This window comes from Limulus polyphemus, unplaced genomic scaffold (assembly GCF_000517525.1).
Source record: "Limulus polyphemus unplaced genomic scaffold, Limulus_polyphemus-2.1.2 Scaffold3004, whole genome shotgun sequence".
Classification (NCBI taxonomy): Eukaryota; Metazoa; Arthropoda; class Merostomata; order Xiphosura; family Limulidae; genus Limulus; species Limulus polyphemus.
Window position 1 is genome coordinate 47769 of NW_013668614.1, and position 712 is coordinate 48480.

The 712-nt window shown below is 28.7% G+C and overlaps 1 long non-coding RNA gene across 1 annotated transcript in view; it reads right to left on the reverse strand.

Moving 5' to 3' along the window:
* Positions 1 to 468: 468 nt before the first annotated feature.
* LOC111088024 overlaps positions 469 to 712 on the reverse strand; it is a 1808-nt gene continuing 1564 nt past the window's right edge. The window contains exon 2 of the long non-coding RNA XR_002612647.1: positions 469 to 655. This is a non-coding gene — a long non-coding RNA (uncharacterized LOC111088024). The remainder of the gene's footprint in view (positions 656 to 712) is intronic.

Below are 712 nucleotides of genomic sequence, written 5' to 3' on the forward strand. Positions count from 1 at the left end.
GCCATCCCTAATTTAGGACTGCTGAACAGATAACAAGCAACCAGTCACTATAACTCACTGCCTACGTAGTTACTTTTATCTTATATATCTAGTTTGAATTTCTTAATGTAGTGATTAACTTAATTCTTTACAGATTGACTCTAGTATGAAGTTTCTTAATGTAGTGATTAACATAATTCTTTACAGATTGACTCTAGTTTGAAGTTTCTTAATGTAGTGATTAACTTAATTCTTTACAGATTGACTCTAGTATGAAGTTTCTTAATGTAGTGATTAACTTAATTCTTTACAGATTGACTCTAGGATGAAGTTTCTTAATGTAGTGATTAACTTAATTCTTTACAGATTGACTCTAGTATGAAGTTTCTTAATGTAGTGATTAACTTAATTCTTTACAGATTGACTCTAGTATGAAGTTTCTTAATGTAGTGATTAACATAATTCTTTACAGATTGACTCTAGTGTGAAGTTTCTTAATGTAGTGATTAACATAATTCTTTACAGATTGACTCTAGGATGAAGTTTCTTAATGTAGTGATTAACTTAATTCTTTACAGATTGACTCTAGTATGAAGTTTCTTAATGTAGTGATTAACTCAATTCTTTGCAGATTGACTCTAGGATGAAGTTTCTTAATGTAGTGATTAACTTAATTCTTTGCAGATTGACTCTAGGATGAAGTTTCTTAATGTACTGATTAACTTAATTCTTT